Below are 18093 nucleotides of genomic sequence, written 5' to 3' on the forward strand. Positions count from 1 at the left end.
TAAAACTTTAAAAAACAATAAATAAATAAATAATAAATAAATAGATAAGGCAGATCAAACAACAGCACGAGAAAGTAGCAACTATGTCTGATTTCGAAGAAATTGATGGCAAAATTTTGGAAGAAACCGTACAGCAACTAAAAACATCAACCTGCGCCCTTGATGCACTTCCCACATCTTTTTTCAAAAATGTGTTACACAGCTTAGAAGCAGATCTCCTAGAAGTGGTAAATGCCTCACTTCTCTCTGGGAGTTTTCCGACCTCCCTGAAAACTGCTGTTGTCAAGCCCCTCCTGAAAAAGAGCAATCTGGATAAGACCATATTAAACAACTATAGACCGATCTCAAATCTTCCTTTCATAGGCAAGATCATTGAAAAAGTTGTCTTCAATCAGCTGAACAAATTCTTAAGCTCGAATGGATACTTTGACCATTTTCAATCTGGTTTCCGACCGCACCACAGTACAGAGACCGCGCTCATAAAAATAATAAATGATATTCGCTTAAATACTGATACAGGCAAATTATCAGTGCTGGTACTACTCGACCTCAGTGCTGCATTTGACACTGTCGATCACAAAATACTTCTTGACAGGCTGGAAAACTGGGTCGGGCTTTCTGGGATAGTCCTAAAATGGTTCAGGTCATACTTAGGAGGCAGAGGTTATTATGTGAGTATAGGAGACCATAAGTCTGAGTGGACATCCATGACATGCGGAGTCCCTCAAGGCTCAATTCTTGCGCCACTCCTATTCAACCTGTACATGCTCCCAATGAGCCAAATAATGAGAAAGAACCAAATCGCTTACCATAGCTATGCAGACGACACACAGCTCTACTTAGCCCTATCGCCTAACGATTACAGCCCCATTGACTCCCTTTGCCAATGCATTGATGAAGTAAACAATTGGATGTGCCAAAACTTTCTTCAGTTAAACAAAGACAAAACTGAAGTCATTGCGTTTGGAAACAAAGATGAAGTTCTCAAGGTGAACGCATACCTTCAGTCTAGGGGTCAAACAACTAAAAATCAAGTCAGGAATCTGGGTGTGTCTCTAGAGTCAGACCTTAGTTTCAGTAGTCATGTCAAAGCAATAACTAAATCAGCATATTATCACCTGAAAAATATTGCAAGAATTAGATGCTTTGTTTCCAGTCAAGACTTAGAAAAACTTGTGCATGCTTTCATCACCAGTAGGGTGGATTATTGTAATGGACTTCTCACTGGCCTTCCCAAAAAGACCATAAGACAGTTGCAGCTCATACAGAACGCTGCTGCTAGGATTCTGAGCAGAACCAGAAAATATGAACACATCACACCAGTCCTCAGGTCTTTACACTGGCTGCCAGTTACATTTAGGATTGATTTTAAAGTATTATTACTGGTATATAAATCATTCAATGGCCTAGGACCTCAATACATTGCAGATATGCTCACTGAATATAAACCCAACAGATCACTCAGATCATTAGGATCACATCGGCTAGAAATACCAAGGGTTCACTCTAAGCATGGCGAGTCTGCTTTTAGCTACTATGCCAGCCGCAGCTGGAACCAGCTTCCAGAAGAGATCAGATGTGCTCCTACAGTAGTCACATTCAAATCCAGACTCAAAACACATCTGTTTAGCTGTGCATTTACTGAATGAGCACTGTGCCACTGTTCGTCCGACTGTTTGCACTGTATTTTATTTTATGTTTTAATTATTCTGATTTCTGTATTTTATCTTTTATTCTAAACTGTTTTAATTATTCTGATTTCTTTTGATTATTTTAATTTCTTCTATGTAAAGCACTTTGAATTACCATTGTGTATGAAATGTGCTATATAAATAAACTTGCCTTGCCTTGCCTTGCCAAAAAGGTCTTACCTTAAAACAGAACCGGAATAAAAGCAGCTGGATCAATGTACCTCTCAAAAGTTTGGGGCTCAAGTCACTGAAGGACCCAAGCCGGAAAAACCTCCAAGAGGCGATCGCTGTCTCTACCCTAGGACCAGACACTTGATCTTAGCCAAAAGGCCGAGAAGCGATGACACAATGACGCAGAGGCGGGGGAGCCGTCAAAGGCCACGCCCACCTGGGCCGTGGCGAGAGGGTCTAAAGGTCGCCAACAAACAAGCTCAGCTCACAGCAATACAAGCTCAGCTTGACTGTTGACACCGAAAATGGATCACAGCAGAGCGCACAACACGACACTTTGGAGTGCAACCTGGGATTTTGGACCAACAAACATTCTGCCCTAAAAGTGAGCGGGCAGACCAAAGCGTACGTCGTAGAGACTTGAAACTCTTGAGGGATGGTAGTACCCGCCCGGTCTACAACATCACCAAGGCTCGGCCCAATCGGCCCCAAGGTGGCGCTGCAGCGATCAGAAGTACGAAATGCCTCGTAACTCCTGAACCGTCCGTCGCAGACCCAAGTGTCTTACATCACCGGAATCCTTGGCTCGGGCCGAACAAGACGCAGGCCTCGGATTCGATGGTTGCGCTGGCGAGATTTTCAGGTATTTGGGATTTTGTGAAAAAGCTACTTTTGCACACTAGTCCTAGGTCTTTCGCCCGATCTGACCCAAACCGGTGCAGAAAGATTCCCTGGAGTCTGATTGCCGACAGCGATGGGGAAAAAAGTCGGAATTTCGATTCACGTTGGCGACGGGACGCCAAAACGTTGGGAGTGGGCGAGGCGGGCTTTACTTAAATGGCCATAACTCTCCAACGGAATGAGACAATTACACCCAAGTCGGTACACCTGTGCACGGGCTCAGCCTGTGCTCAGGTGAAAAGGGATGTGGCGACTGGCCACTTGGTGGCGCTGTAAACAGTAAAAACAACAACATGAATACGGCCATAGGCGACTGTATGTCAGGTGATTTTTCACACATGCACAAGGTATTCATACCACATGATAGAACTCCTCATTCGGAACAACTTTGCTTCTAGGACCACTGCTGCCAATAAAAGCGCTGGTTGAATAATGGAGATTATTTGAAGAATGATGAAAAAAAAACCTAAAAAACAGCCCTACTTTTGCAGACTGGTCCTAGGTTGAGAGTTTTACATCTCTCGATCAACCACTGCAGTTCAATTCTCTGGACTTCCTAGGTCGTTAACTACCAGAAGAAGAGGAACTCGAACAATCTGCTCTTTTAACCAGTGTGTCCAGGGGAGAGCGCGAACGCAGTCCCCCACTACCATAAATTATGCAGTCGAGATTCCCACATTTGGGGAATTCGCAGGGGTCAGCACAACCGGAGTGCAATGGCCGAGCCTCGCCCTGGGTGAACCACCTTCCTGATCATGGTTTCTCCCCTGCCAGGTAAGTATGAATTCCCAGGCCTCCCGTCAGAGGCACCGTGTCCCTCTCCGCAATCCTCACCAACGGTCGGACAATCAAACACACACCTGATTCAACTCATCAGCTCATTCGTAAAAACTCCAAGAGATAAGAGAGAGACATCAAAAACCTGCAGAGTCGGGCTCTTTTGCTGTTGTTGTTGTGGATGATGTTGTTTTCATGCTCCGGATCCATGAGCCAAAAATCAATTTCATACGCGGTCACCGGATAGTGGACGAATCAGATGTTAAACGAGATAAGAACAGAGTTGTTGTTTTTTTTTCCCTCTCACACCACCATTACCTGTATAGCATATGATCACCTACAACACCTTTAAAGCACCCATACACGTTACTTCCATTAACACCTGCTGCCACACAAGACTAAAACATCTCTTTCATTGAACACAGTTTTTGGGGGTGCACCATTCCCAGGAGTACTGCAATACCGGGTCGATGCGTGGAGTGGATGGAGCAAGCCCCTCTTCCATCTCCCAGTTCCAAAAATCAATTTAATATATGGTGCCCGGGTAGGGCACGTATCAGATATTAAACTGATAAGAACAGATTTTTTCTTTCGAAAAAAGTTTATTGTCACATTGTTTCATTCCATTCTTTCAATATCCATTTTTTCCTTATAAAATCACATTTTTGCACATATCTTAAAACAACAAAAAGGACATAAGTTACAGTTAAAAATCAGTTATGTTGATGTGTTGTGTAAAAGTCCATGTATGTTGTGTGTTGTTTTAAAGTAAAGGTAAAATGGATTAAAATAAAATAGGAATGCAAATATAAAACAATAAAACAATAAAATATGCCAAATAAAACATCTCTTGTACAGGATCGAGGGTGAGTCCCTATCAAGAATGTCCATTCACTCCAGGTCTCCAGAACAGGCCCCAGACTCCTCGCTTCCAGTGCCCAGCGGAGATCCCCTCTCCTCCGGCCCGCTGGCCCGCTGTTCCCGTAGCCAGAGTGGTGAGGGTGCATCTACGGGCGGCCAGGTACGGTGGCGGCCGGGACCTTCTCCGTGTGACCTCGGCCCCCCCATCCGAATAACGACGTGCGGCCCACCCTGCAGCGTTGATGTTATCCTCTGCTCGCACGCGTGGAGGGGGACCGTCACGCGTTTCCCCACCAGCAGGTTTCTGGTGACCCAGATGGCATCCTTGATGTGGTTGAGGGTGAGCCAGAGCGAGGCAAACGTTGGTGGTGTCAACTCCTTCAAGCCCTGACCCACCCCCAGGATGGCGAGCTTATAGTCCACCTGGGCCCCACCCGCTGGCAGGCACGGGAAAAACAGGGGGCCTGTCTTGGCCCACAGGTCCCGCGCAGCGCCGCACTCCCAGAGCAGATGTTGAACGGTCTCCGGGGAACCACATCCGGACCGTGGGCAGGTGGAGTTTTTGGCCATGCCTCTGGAGTGCATGACCGCCCTGACCGGGAGGATCTCATGAGCCACCATCCACGACAGGTCCTTAAGCCTGTTCTGGAGAGCTGGGTGGGCTGCGTTCCTCCAAACGTCTTTGGCCTCACCTAGTGTGAGGCCTGGAACTGGACTCACCGATTCTCGATCCTGCACAAGAGAGACGAGAGACTTGTGATTAGTTAAAACAGTGGCATCATTTGTTTCTAAAAGATATTTCTTTAAAAATTTCTTAATAAAACTATGCTCTTTTGACAAATTAAAAGACACTGGACTTTTAAGATCAATGGGTAAAATTTTCAAACTTCTTAGGTATGACCCCATCCAGAATCGGGTCATGGCTGCTGTCTTGTGTTCTCTGGATGGGGTCAGTGCATACTGGATATGGAGGGCGGCAAAGCGGCTGCCTAAAAACAGGTGGGGGTCTGGGAGGCCTTTCCCGCCATTCTCTTTTTTCTTTTTAACCACCTCCCTCTTGATTCGTTCCCACTTGGACCCCCACAGGAAATAAAATACCGCCCTCTCCAACTTCGCCAGGAATCGTCTTGGGGGACTAAAAACAGAACAGACAAGTAAAATTAGTGGTAAAATCACTGCTTTAAAAATTAAAATCTTGCCTTCTAACGTCAGTTGTCTTAGTCCCCAAAAGCCCAGTCTTTGTCTGACTTTCCCTAACATGTCAGTCCAGTTTCCTGGTCCTCCACCCTCCCTGTCAAATTTTACTCCTAAAATTTTCAAATCCTTTTCTTTAAAATCCAAATCTAGTCCTCCTGTGTCCACGTCGCCCCACGGCCTGAAGAGCAGGGCCTCGGACTTACTCCTGTTAAGCTTGGCGCCCGAGGCCCGACCGTACCAGTCAGTCAAGTCCATTGCTCTTCGTACTGATAAAAAGTCAGTCGCTAAAAGGGTCACGTCATCCATATATAAAACGCAGGTCGCCGTCAGTCCACCAGTTCCTGGGATATCTAGTCCTTTAATCCATTTATCCCTTCTCAAGATCTGTGCCAGTGGCTCAATACAAGCCACATACAGAAGGGGAGATAAAGGACACCCCTGACGGACACCGCTGTGGATATTTACAGCTTTGGAAAGATGCCCATTTGCAAGAAATTTGCTGCTTAAGCCCTCATACAGCAGTCCCACCCAAGCTATAAACCTCTCTGGAAACCCCATTTTTTGCAGTACCTGAAGGAGGTACTGGTGCGATACCCGATCAAAAGCTTTTTCAAAGTCTAAATTTAGGACTACAAGCCTAATGTTTCTGTCTCTCGCATAACAGATGGCGTCTCTGATCAGTACCAGGCTGTCCGTGATCTTCCTGCCGGGCACAGCGCAAGCTTGATCCAGGTGGATTACGTCCTCTAAAACAGTCGACATGCGTGTAGCTAAAATCTTACTAAAAAGTTTACAATCATAATTTAAAAGAGTGATTGGTCGCCAGTTTCTCAAGTCAGTCTTGTCTCCTTTTTTGTACAGTAATGTAACTATCCCTACTCTAAAGCTGTCTGGAAGTCTGTCAAGAGTCTCAAATTCTTTAAAAACTGTAAGTAAGTCATGTGCTAAAATGTCCCAGAAAGTCAGATAAAACTCAAAGGGGAGTCCGTCCATGCCCGGGGACTTCCCCTTCTTAAAACCCTTTAAAGCTTTTTCCAATTCTAAAAGATTAAAATCCTGGGATAAAAGCACATCTGGACTCTTAACTTTTTTATCTAAAAACCCTAAAACTTCCTCTAAGATGCCATTGTGTACCTCTTTAGTGCCGTATAAATTACTGTAAAAACTTTCAATTTCCCCTAAAATCAGGTCAGTTGTATTTACTTCCCCCCCCTCTAAAAGTTTTTAAAATATTGATCGACCCTCCCCGAGCTATTGTCTTTTTAAAAAAATACCTGGTACACTTCTCTCCTTCCTCTAACTCCCTTTCTCTACATCTTAAAATGACACCTTTGCTCTTTGTTTCAGACAGATCTGACATTTCTTTCTTTACTTCTTTTATTTCATTTGTAAAATCCAATCCATTGTTTAAAAGGTTAAAATATCTCTGCAGTCTTTTTTGCAACCCCATCATGCGTCTTTTTTCTTTATTCTTTTTTTCCTTTCCAATTTGTTTAAAAAACCGTCCTGTCCTTTGTTTCACCATCTCCCACCACTGTGCACGTGAGTCGTAAAAGTCCTGGAGGGTCTGCCATTGGCTGAACTGCTCCCTATACTCACTAACCAGTTCCTCGTCCTCTAATAGGGAACAGTTCAGCTTCCACAGCCCTCTCCCTGCAGTCACACCCGTGGGGAGTGAAAGAGTGCAAGACAGCATCATATGGTCGGAAAAAAAGAGGGGGGTCAATGTAGCATCGGTCGGCGGGAGGTCCCTGGTAAAAATATAGTCAATTCGAGAGGCTCTGGCACCGTCACCACTGAACCAGGTGAAGCCTTCCTCTCTTTGATGCATTGTTTTAAAACAGTCAACTAACTTAAAATCTTTGACTATATTTTGTAATAAAACCGATGTCTTGTCGACCTTAAAATCCTCTCCTACCCTCCTTCTGTCCTTTTTTGATAATACACAATTAAAATCCCCTGCTACCACTAGGGGAGCCCTGCCTAGCATGTGGGGTTGCAAGTCTTCTAAAAGCTCATACCTGTTATTTTTTTCAGTAAAACCATACATATTTAAAATGTTAAGATCCTTACCTAAAAAAGTCAGATTTGCTAAAATTGCCCGCCCGTCCCTCACCACAGTGCTGCCCTTCACCAAAAGGTTGGGATTTTTTATTAAAATAGCAACACCGTCATTTTTGTTAAAATTGGACCCACTCCAAATGGAAAATCCTGGGGTCCAAATCTCCTCCCACTTCCTGTAATTTGTTAAAAAGGGCAAACCACATTCTTGCAATAAAAACACATCTGACTTAAAAGTTTTTAAAAAGGATAACACACTCTGTGCTCGCAAAGTACACCTCACACTTCTCACATTGATTGTAGAGATAGTGAGGGCCATGAGCAGTATGGTTAAAAATACAAGCATTAATAGAAGGATAAAACCAAAAGACTGCAGAAAGTTACATTAAAATCATGTTATGTCATGTAGCACTTGCTTCTCCTTTTCCCCAGAAAAACTGGGATCAGGAGGGCAAATGCTCGCCGCCTCAGAGTCCACAGAGAGAACCTCTTGTGGCTCCTTCGGTGACGATGTTCTAAGCTTAACGTGCAAAAAGGAGACTTCATTGGGAGATTCTGCGGGCCACATACGGTCTAGATCTAACGAAGAGGAACTATCTAGCCGATGCGATGCCCGCAGCCTTTTCTCCTCTGTTTGAAGCAGAGGAGATCTCGCAGACCTTTTTTGCACCTGAGCATTGGGGAGTGAACCCTCGGATTCACCCCCACTATCCACCACACTAACCTCCGATACGGTGTAGAGTGAGGAAGCCGTTGCATCCTCCTCCTCCTCCTCCATTTTGTTTTCACTTCTCTCTTGTTGGGGAACGGCTTCCTCACTCTGTTCGCTGTTAAAACTTGACTCCGCCCCTGTGGCCGCCCCACTTCCTTCCTCCTGCCCACTCCCTGAGGCTGGCTGGGAAATAGAATTTCCCGCCAAAACCTCAGGGACCGCCTCCTCCTTCCTTTGCTCTTTTGTTTGTTCCACATGTGGGGCGGCCATTTTGTTGCCTTTCAGTTTGTTGGCAAAACTTTTAGGGCAATCTCTGTAGAGATGGGATGACTCCCCACAGAGGTTGCACCGCCTGCCATTGGTACACTCTTCAAAAGTATGACCAATTTCTCTGCATTTCCCACATATCATTTCCTGGCATGCTTCAGCTAAGTGCCCAAACTTTCCACATTTTCTACATAATTTGGGCATACCCTGGTAGTGAATGTAGCCTCTGTTCTCACCCAACACAATCATAGAAGGCAGATGCTTCAGGCCCTGGTAGCCCCCAGCGTCTTCCCATTGTTTAATGGGAATTCGCCAGGAGCATGTCCAAATACCATCCTCATCTAAAACCTTGACTGGCTGGCTTCGAACTGTGCAAAATCTGCCCAGCCAGACACAAATGTCCTCCCCAGTCACTGTCTCATTAAACATTCTAACAATCACAGTTTTAAGTGTGTTGTCAGAGAGCTTTTCAACAGTAAACATGGACAGCTGGGATTTAGCTACTTCAAATCTGTGCCAGAAATCATTCAGGTGGGAAACCGCTCTAAAACTAACATCAAATCCTTTGTTCAGGGGCAGAGTCACGATGCAATTCAGATCATCAGGTTTAAAATTTAGAGTTTTTTGGATCAGCTTCCTGGAGAAGTCAAGACGTGACATCCCCAGGAGCTTCCCCTCAACTTCTTTGAATAAAAAACGCACGCTGTGGTGCCTCCTCATGCCGGCACGGGCAGCCGACATGGTGGAGACACCAACAGCCTAAAACTTTAAAAAACAATAAATAAATAAATAATAAATAAATAGATAAAAAGGTCTTACCTTAAAACAGAACCGGAATAAAAGCAGCTGGATCAATGTACCTCTCAAAAGTTTGGGGCTCAAGTCACTGAAGGACCCAAGCCGGAAAAACCTCCAAGAGGCGATCGCTGTCTCTACCCTAGGACCTGACACTTGATCTTAGCCAAAAGGCCGAGAAGCGATGACACAATGACGCAGAGGCGGGGGAGCCGTCAAAGGCCACGCCCACCTGGGCCGTGGCGAGAGGGTCTAAAGGTCGCCAACAAACAAGCTCAGCTCACAGCAATACAAGCTCAGCTTGACTGTTGACACCGAAAATGGATCACAGCAGAGCGCACAACACGACACTTTGGAGTGCAACCTGGGATTTTGGACCAACAAACATTCTGCCCTAAAAGTGAGCGGGCAGACCAAAGCGTACGTCGTAGAGACTTGAAACTCTTGAGGGATGGTAGTACCCGCCCGGTCTACAACATCACCAAGGCTCGGCCCAATCGGCCCCAAGGTGGCGCTGCAGCGATCAGAAGTACGAAATGCCTCGTAACTCCTGAACCGTCCGTCGCAGACCCAAGTGTCTTACATCACCGGAATCCTTGGCTCGGGCCGAACAAGACGCAGGCCTCGGATTCGATGGTTGCGCTGGCGAGATTTTCGGGTATTTGGGATTTTGTGAAAAAGCTACGTTTGCACACTAGTCCTAGGTCTTTCGCCCGATCTGACCCAAACCGGTGCAGAAAGATTCCCTGGAGTCTGATTGCCGACAGCGATGGGGAAAAAAGTCGGAATTTCGATTCACGTTGGCGACGGGACGCCAAAACGTTGGGAGTGGGCGAGGCGGGCTTTACTTAAATGGCCATAACTCTCCAACGGAATGAGACAATTACACCCAAGTCGGTACACCTGTGCACGGGCTCAGCCTGTGCTCAGGTGAAAAGGGATGTGGCGACTGGCCACTTGGTGGCGCTGTAAACAGTAAAAACAACAACATGAATACGGCCATAGGCGACTGTATGTCAGGTGATTTTTCACACATGCACAAGGTATTCATACCACATGATAGAACTCCTCATTCGGAACAACTTTGCTTCTAGGACCACTGCTGCCAATAAAAGCGCTGGTTGAATAATGGAGATTATTTGAAGAATGATGAAAAAAAAAACTAAAAAACAGCCCTACTTTTGCAGACTGGTCCTAGGTTGAGAGTTTTACATCTCTCGATCAACAACTGCAGTTCAATTCTCTGGACTTCCTAGGTCGTTAACTACCAGAAGAAGAGGAACTCGAACAATCTGCTCTTTTAACCAGTGTGTCCAGGGGAGAGCGCGAACGCAGTCCCCCACTACCATAAATTATGCAGTCGAGATTCCCACATTTGGGGAATTCGCAGGGGTCAGCACAACCGGAGTGCAGTGGCCGAGCCTCGCCCTGGGTGAACCACCTTCCTGATCATGGTGTCTCCCCTGCCAGGTAAGTATGAATTCCCAGGCCTCCCGTCAGAGGCACCATGTCCCTCTCCGCAATCCTCACCAACGGTCGGACAATCAAACACACACCTGATTCAACTCATCAGCTCATTCGTAAAAACTCCAAGAGATAAGAGAGAGACATCAAAAACCTGCAGAGTCGGGCTCTTTTGCTGTTGTTGTTGTGGATGATGTTGTTTTCATGCTCCGGATCCATGAGCCAAAAATCAATTTCATACGCGGTCACCGGATAGTGGACGAATCAGATGTTAAACGAGATAAGAACAGAGTTGTTGTTTTTTTTCACTCTCACACCACCATTACCTGTATAGCATATGATCACCTACAACACCTTTAAAGCACCCATACACAGCAATATACGTTACTTCCATTAACACCTGCTGCCACACAAGACTAAAACATCTCTTTCATTGAACACAGTTTTTGGGGGTGCACCGTGCCCAGAAGTACTGCAATACCGGGTCGATGCGTGGAGTGGACGGAGCAAGCCCCTCTTCCATCTCCCATTTCCCAGTTCCAAAAATCAATTTAATATATGGTGCCCGGGTAGGGCACGTATCAGATATTAAACTGATAAGAACAGATACTACACTTGATCTTAGCCAAAAGGCCGAGAAGCGATGACACAATGACGCAGAGGCGGGGGAGCCGTCAAAGGCCACGCCCACCTGGGCCGTGGCGAGAGGGTCTAAAGGTCGCCAACAAACAAGCTCAGCTCACAGCAATACAAGCTCAGCTTGACTGTTGACACCGAAAATGGATCACAGCAGAGCGCACAACACGACACTTTGGAGTGCAACCTGGGATTTTGGACCAACAAACATTCTGCCCTAAAAGTGAGCGGGCAGACCAAAGCGTACGTCGTAGAGACTTGAAACTCTTGAGGGATGGTAGTACCCGCCCGGTCTACAACATCACCAAGGCTCGGCCCAATCGGCCCCAAGGTGGCGCTGCAGCGATCAGAAGTACGAAATGCCTCGTAACTCCTGAACCGTCCGTCGCAGACCCAAGTGTCTTACATCACCGGAATCCTTGGCTCGGGCCGAACAAGACGCAGGCCTCGGATTCGATGGTTGCGCTGGCGAGATTTTCAGGTATTTGGGATTTTGTGAAAAAGCTACTTTTGCACACTAGTCCTAGGTCTTTCGCCCGATCTGACCCAAACCGGTGCAGAAAGATTCCCTGGAGTCTGATTGCCGACAGCGATGGGGAAAAAAGTCGGAATTTCGATTCACGTTGGCGACGGGACGCCAAAACGTTGGGAGTGGGCGAGGCGGGCTTTACTTAAATGGCCATAACTCTCCAACGGAATGAGACAATTACACCCAAGTCGGTACACCTGTGCACGGGCTCAGCCTGTGCTCAGGTGAAAAGGGATGTGGCGACTGGCCACTTGGTGGCGCTGTAAACAGTAAAAACAACAACATGAATACGGCCATAGGCGACTGTATGTCAGGTGATTTTTCACACATGCACAAGGTATTCATACCACATGATAGAACTCCTCATTCGGAACAACTTTGCTTCTAGGACCACTGCTGCCAATCAAAGCGCTGGTTGAATAATGGAGATTATTTGAAGAATGATGAAAAAAAAAAACTAAAAAACAGCCCTACTTTTGCAGACTGGTCCTAGGTTGAGAGTTTTACATCTCTCGATCAACCACTGCAGTTCAATTCTCTGGACTTCCTAGGTCGTTAACTACCAGAAGAAGAGGAACTCGAACAATCTGCTCTTTTAACCAGTGTGTCCAGGGGAGAGCGCGAACACAGTCCCCCACTACCATAAATTATGCAGTCGAGATTCCCACATTTGGGGAATTCGCAGGGGTCAGCACAACCGGAGTGCAATGGCCGAGCCTCGCCCTGGGTGAACCACCTTCCTGATCATGGTGTCTCCCCTGCCAGGTAAGTATGAATTCCCAGGCCTCCCGTCAGAGGCACCCTGTCCCTCTCCGCAATCCTCACCAACGGTCGGACAATCAAACACACACCTGATTCAACTCATCAGCTCATTCGTAAAAACTCCAAGAGATAAGAGAGAGACATCAAAAACCTGCAGAGTCGGGCTCTTTTGCTGTTGTTGTTGTGGATGATGTTGTTTTCATGCTCCGGATCCATGAGCCAAAAATCAATTTCATACGCGGTCACCGGATAGTGGACGAATCAGATGTTAAACGAGATAAGAACAGAGTTGTTGTTTTTTTTTCCCTCTCACACCACCATTACCTGTATAGCATATGATCACCTACAACACCTTTAAAGCACCCATACACAGCAATATACGTTACTTCCATTAACACCTGCTGCCACACAAGACTAAAACATCTCTTTCATTGAACACAGTTTTTGAGGGTGCACCGTGCCCAGAAGTACTACAATACCGGGTCGATGCGTGGAGTGGACGGAGCAAGCCCCTGTTCCATCTCCCAGTTCCAAAAATCAATTTAATATATGGTGCCAGGGTAGGGCACGTATCAGATATTAAACTGATAAGAACAGATTTTTTTCTTTCGAAAAGTTTTATTGTCACAGTTTTCACATCATACAACTTACAAAGACATTACATTTTTTAATTAAAAACCACGGTGGAATCATTTAAGAAAACAAAATTTGTCTATGTATGTATGCATGTTTGTTAAAAGTCTTTGTGCTTGTGTTTTGTTTGTAAAGTCCATGTGTGTTTTCAAGAGTCTTGTTGGTGCTGTTGTTGTTAGAATGTTTCAAAAACCATCTTTAGAAGATAAAAATCAATCATAAAATAAATATAAAATGCTAAAAAGGGAAGTCATCTTTTGTGCAGGACCGGGGTGAGTCCTTATCAAGATTTCCCTTCACTCCTCTCTCCGGAACAGGCAACCGGCCCAGCGCTTCCAGTGCCCAGCGGAGGTCCCCTCCCTCCGGCCCGCTGGCCCGCTGTTCCCGTAGCCGGCGTTGGTGAGGGTGCATCTACGGGCGGCCAGGTACGGCGGTGGCCGGGACCTCTTTCGTGCGACCGCAGCCCCCCCATCCGAATAACGACGTCCGGCGCCTCCTGCAGCGTTGATCTTACAAGTTGCTCGCACGCGTGGAGGGGCACCGTAACGCGTTTCCCCACCAGCAGGTTTCTGTTGGTCCAGATGGCATCCTTGATATGGTTGAGGGTGAGCCAGAGCGAGGTAAATTGTTTCGATGTCATGTCCTTCAAGCCCTGACCCACCCCCAGGATGGCGAGCTTGTATTCCATCCGGACCCCACCCGCTGGCAGGCACGGGAAAACCAGGGGGCTGGTCCTGGTCCACAGGTCCCGCGCAACTGATAAGAACAGATACTACACTTGATCTTAGCCAAAGGGCCGAGAAGCGATGACACAATGACGCAGAGGCGGGGGAGCCGTCAAAGGCCACGCCCACCTGGGCCGTGGCGAGAGGGTCTAAAGGTCGCCAACAAACAAGCTCAGCTCACAGCAATACAAGCTCAGCTTGACTGTTGACACCGGAAATGGATCACAGCAGAGCGCACAACACGACACTTTGGAGTGCAACCTGGGATTTTGGACCAACAAACATTCTGCCCTAAAAGTGAGCGTGCAGACCAAAGCGTACGTCGTAGAGACTTGAAACTCTTGAGGGATGGTAGTACCCGCCCGGTCTACAACATCACCAAGGCTCGGCCCAATCGGCCCCAAGGTGGCGCTGCAGCGATCAGAAGTACGAAATGCCTCGTAACTCCTGAACCGTCCGTCGCAGACCCAAGTGTCTTACATCACCGGAATCCTTGGCTCGGGCCGAACAAGACGCAGGCCTCGGATTCGATGGTTGCGCTGGCGAGATTTTCGGGTATTTGGGATTTTGTGAAAAAGCTACTTTTGCACACTAGTCCTAGGTCTTTCGCCCGATCTGACCCAAACCGGTGCAGAAAGATTCCCTGGAGTCTGATTGCCGACAGCGATGGGGAAAAAAGTCGGAATTTCGATTCACGTTGGCGACGGGACGCCAAAACGTTGGGAGTGGGCGAGGCGGGCTTTACTTAAATGGCCATAACTCTCCAACGGAATGAGACAATTACACCCAAGTCGGTACACCTGTGCACGGGCTCAGCCTGTGCTCAGGTGAAAAGGGATGTGGCGACTGGCCACTTGGTGGCGCTGTAAACAGTAAAAACAACAACATGAATACGGCCATAGGCGACTGTATGTCAGGTGATTTTTCACACATGCACAAGGTATTCATACCACATGATAGAACTCCTCATTCGGAACAACTTTGCTTCTAGGACCACTGCTGCCAATCAAAGTGCTGGTTGAATAATGGAGATTATTTGAAGAATGATGAAAAAAAAAACTAAAAAACAGCCCTACTTTTGCAGACTGGTCCTAGGTTGAGAGTTTTACATCTCTCGATCAACCACTGCAGTTCAATTCTCTGGACTTCCTAGGTCGTTAACTACCAGAAGAAGAGGAACTCGAACAATCTGCTCTTTTAACCAGTGTGTCCAGGGGAGAGCGCGAACGCAGTCCCCCACTACCATAAATTATGCAGTCGAGATTCCCACATTTGGGGAATTCGCAGGGGTCAGCACAACCGGAGTGCAATGGCCGAGCCTCGCCCTGGGTGAACCACCTTCCTGATCATGGTGTCTCCCCTGCCAGGTAAGTATGAATTCCCAGGCCTCCCGTCAGAGGTACCGTGTCCCTCTCCGCAATCCTCACCAACGGTCGGACAATCAAACACACACCTGATTCAACTCATCAGCTCATTCGTAAAAACTCCAAGAGATAAGAGAGAGACATCAAAAACCTGCAGAGTCGGGCTCTTTTGCTGTTGTTGTTGTGGATGATGTTGTTTTCATGCTCCGGATCCATGAGCCAAAAATCAATTTCATACGCGGTCACCGGATAGTGGACGAATCAGATGTTAAACGAGATAAGAACAGAGTTGTTGTTTTTTTTTCCCTCTCACACCACCATTACCTGTATAGCATATGATCACCTACAACACCTTTAAAGCACCCATACACAGCAATATACGTTACTTCCATTAACACCTGCTGCCACACAAGACTAAAACATCTCTTTCATTGAACACAGTTTTTGGGGGTGCACCGTGCCCAGAAGTACTGCAATACCGGGTCGATGCGTGGAGTGGACGGAGCAAGCCCCTCTTCCATCTCCCATTTCCCAGTTCCAAAAATCAATTTAATATATGGTGCCCGGGTAGGGCACGTATCAGATATTAAACTGATAAGAACAGATACTACACTTGATCTTAGCCAAAAGGCCGAGAAGCGATGACACAATGACGCAGAGGCGGGGGAGCCGTCAAAGGCCACGCCCACCTGGGCCGTGGCGAGAGGGTCTAAAGGTCGCCAACAAACAAGCTCAGCTCACAGCAATACAAGCTCAGCTTGACTGTTGACACCGAAAATGGATCACAGCAGAGCGCACAACACGACACTTTGGAGTGCAACCTGGGATTTTGGACCAACAAACATTCTGCCCTAAAAGTGAGCGGGCAGACCAAAGCGTACGTCGTAGAGACTTGAAACTCTTGAGGGATGGTAGTACCCGCCCGGTCTACAACATCACCAAGGCTCGGCCCAATCGGCCCCAAGGTGGCGCTGCAGCGATCAGAAGTACGAAATGCCTCGTAACTCCTGAACCGTCCGTCGCAGACCCAAGTGTCTTACATCACCGGAATCCTTGGCTCGGGCCGAACAAGACGCAGGCCTCGGATTCGATGGTTGCGCTGGCGAGATTTTCGGGTATTTGGGATTTTGTGAAAAAGCTACTTTTGCACACTAGTCCTAGGTCTTTCGCCCGATCTGACCCAAACCGGTGCAGAAAGATTCCCTGGAGTCTGATTGCCGACAGCGATGGGGAAAAAAGTCGGAATTTCGATTCACGTTGGCGACGGGACGCCAAAACGTTGGGAGTGGGCGAGGCGGGCTTTACTTAAATGGCCATAACTCTCCAACGGAATGAGACAATTACACCCAAGTCGGTACACCTGTGCACGGGCTCAGCCTGTGCTCAGGTGAAAAGGGATGTGGCGACTGGCCACTTGGTGGCGCTGTAAACAGTAAAAACAACAACATGAATACGGCCATAGGCGACTGTATGTCAGGTGATTTTTCACACATGCACAAGGTATTCATACCACATGATAGAACTCCTCCTTCGGAACAACTTTGCTTCTAGGACCACTGCTGCCAATCAAAGCGCTGGTTGAATAATGGAGATTATTTGAAGAATGATGAAAAAAAAAAACTAAAAAACAGCCCTACTTTTGCAGACTGGTCCTAGGTTGAGAGTTTTACATCTCTCGATCAACCACTGCAGTTCAATTCTCTGGACTTCCTAGGTCGTTAACTACCAGAAGAAGAGGAACTCGAACAATCTGCTCTTTTAACCAGTGTGTCCAGGGGAGAGCGCGAACACAGTCCCCCACTACCATAAATTATGCAGTCGAGATTCCCACATTTGGGGAATTCGCAGGGGTCAGCACAACCGGAGTGCAATGGCCGAGCCTCGCCCTGGGTGAACCACCTTCCTGATCATGGTGTCTCCCCTGCCAGGTAAGTATGAATTCCCAGGCCTCCCGTCAGAGGCACCCTGTCCCTCTCCGCAATCCTCACCAACGGTCGGACAATCAAACACACACCTGATTCAACTCATCAGCTCATTCGTAAAAACTCCAAGAGATAAGAGAGAGACATCAAAAACCTGCAGAGTCGGGCTCTTTTGCTGTTGTTGTTGTGGATGATGTTGTTTTCATGCTCCGGATCCATGAGCCAAAAATCAATTTCATACGCGGTCACCGGATAGTGGACGAATCAGATGTTAAACGAGATAAGAACAGAGTTGTTGTTTTTTTTTCCCTCTCACACCACCATTACCTGTATAGCATATGATCACCTACAACACCTTTAAAGCACCCATACACAGCAATATACGTTACTTCCATTAACACCTGCTGCCACACAAGACTAAAACATCTCTTTCATTGAACACAGTTTTTGAGGGTGCACCGTGCCCAGAAGTACTACAATACCGGGTCGATGCGTGGAGTGGACGGAGCAAGCCCCTGTTCCATCTCCCAGTTCCAAAAATCAATTTAATATATGGTGCCAGGGTAGGGCACGTATCAGATATTAAACTGATAAGAACAGATTTTTTTCTTTCGAAAAGTTTTATTGTCACAGTTTTCACATCATACAACTTACAAAGACATTACATTTTTTAATTAAAAACCACGGTGGAATCATTTAAGAAAACAAAATTTGTCTATGTATGTATGCATGTTTGTTAAAAGTCTTTGTGCTTGTGTTTTGTTTGTAAAGTCCATGTGTGTTTTCAAGAGTCTTGTTGGTGCTGTTGTTGTTAGAATGTTTCAAAAACCATCTTTAGAAGATAA

The 18093-nt window shown here is 46.8% G+C and overlaps 7 non-coding genes and 4 pseudogenes across 7 annotated transcripts; all 11 read right to left on the bottom strand.

The window, feature by feature from the left end:
* Nucleotides 1–3161: 3161 nt before the first annotated feature.
* On the bottom strand, nt 3162–3325 carry LOC143726522 (U1 spliceosomal RNA). The gene has a single exon (XR_013198763.1). It is a non-coding gene; the product is annotated as a U1 spliceosomal RNA (small nuclear RNA).
* Nucleotides 3326–3749: 424 nt separating this feature from the next.
* On the bottom strand, nt 3750–3926 carry LOC143727456 (U2 spliceosomal RNA; annotated as a pseudogene).
* Nucleotides 3927–10527: 6601 nt separating this feature from the next.
* Nucleotides 10528–10691, bottom strand: LOC143726906 (U1 spliceosomal RNA). The gene has a single exon (XR_013199129.1). It is a non-coding gene; the product is annotated as a U1 spliceosomal RNA (small nuclear RNA).
* Nucleotides 10692–11124: 433 nt separating this feature from the next.
* On the bottom strand, nt 11125–11322 carry LOC143727247 (U2 spliceosomal RNA). Its single transcript, XR_013199452.1, has one exon. It is a non-coding gene; the product is annotated as a U2 spliceosomal RNA (small nuclear RNA).
* Nucleotides 11323–12451: 1129 nt separating this feature from the next.
* LOC143726903 (U1 spliceosomal RNA) lies at nt 12452–12615 on the bottom strand. The gene has a single exon (XR_013199126.1). It is a non-coding gene; the product is annotated as a U1 spliceosomal RNA (small nuclear RNA).
* A 434-nt stretch (nt 12616–13049) lies between these two features.
* LOC143727483 (U2 spliceosomal RNA) lies at nt 13050–13224 on the bottom strand (annotated as a pseudogene).
* Nucleotides 13225–13914: 690 nt separating this feature from the next.
* Nucleotides 13915–14045, bottom strand: LOC143727522 (U2 spliceosomal RNA; annotated as a pseudogene).
* A 1128-nt stretch (nt 14046–15173) lies between these two features.
* Nucleotides 15174–15337, bottom strand: LOC143726540 (U1 spliceosomal RNA). Its single transcript, XR_013198780.1, has one exon. It is a non-coding gene; the product is annotated as a U1 spliceosomal RNA (small nuclear RNA).
* A 434-nt stretch (nt 15338–15771) lies between these two features.
* LOC143727248 (U2 spliceosomal RNA) lies at nt 15772–15969 on the bottom strand. The gene has a single exon (XR_013199453.1). It is a non-coding gene; the product is annotated as a U2 spliceosomal RNA (small nuclear RNA).
* A 1129-nt stretch (nt 15970–17098) lies between these two features.
* LOC143726904 (U1 spliceosomal RNA) lies at nt 17099–17262 on the bottom strand. Its single transcript, XR_013199127.1, has one exon. It is a non-coding gene; the product is annotated as a U1 spliceosomal RNA (small nuclear RNA).
* A 434-nt stretch (nt 17263–17696) lies between these two features.
* LOC143727485 (U2 spliceosomal RNA) lies at nt 17697–17871 on the bottom strand (annotated as a pseudogene).
* Nucleotides 17872–18093: the final 222 nt, after the last annotated feature.

The sequence above is a fragment of the Siphateles boraxobius genome, unplaced genomic scaffold (genome assembly GCF_051911475.1).
Source record: "Siphateles boraxobius isolate OS27281-9 unplaced genomic scaffold, OSU_SipBor_1 77, whole genome shotgun sequence".
In the NCBI taxonomy this organism is placed as follows: domain Eukaryota; kingdom Metazoa; phylum Chordata; class Actinopteri; order Cypriniformes; family Leuciscidae; genus Siphateles; species Siphateles boraxobius.